Here is a 252-nt window from a genome sequence, read left to right on the forward strand (position 1 = left end):
TTTTAAATATCAAAAAAATGTCACCGTTAAGAACCGTTCTATTTGTAGTATTATATTTTTGGGCGAGTTTTTTAATTCATCGATTGATCAATCGCATATGATGCGCAAGTACAGCAAAGTCCTGTATTTGCTACATTTGTGCATCATGCGATTGATCAATCGATGAATTAAAAAACGCCCTTTACATTTTTTGAAGACATAACCCAACTTCTTAGGTTAAATATAGAAATAACAAAAATATATATGAAAATA

The sequence above is a fragment of the Formica exsecta genome, unplaced genomic scaffold, assembly GCF_003651465.1.
Source record: "Formica exsecta isolate Colony F162 unplaced genomic scaffold, ASM365146v1 scaffold473, whole genome shotgun sequence".
In the NCBI taxonomy this organism is placed as follows: domain Eukaryota; kingdom Metazoa; phylum Arthropoda; class Insecta; order Hymenoptera; family Formicidae; genus Formica; species Formica exsecta.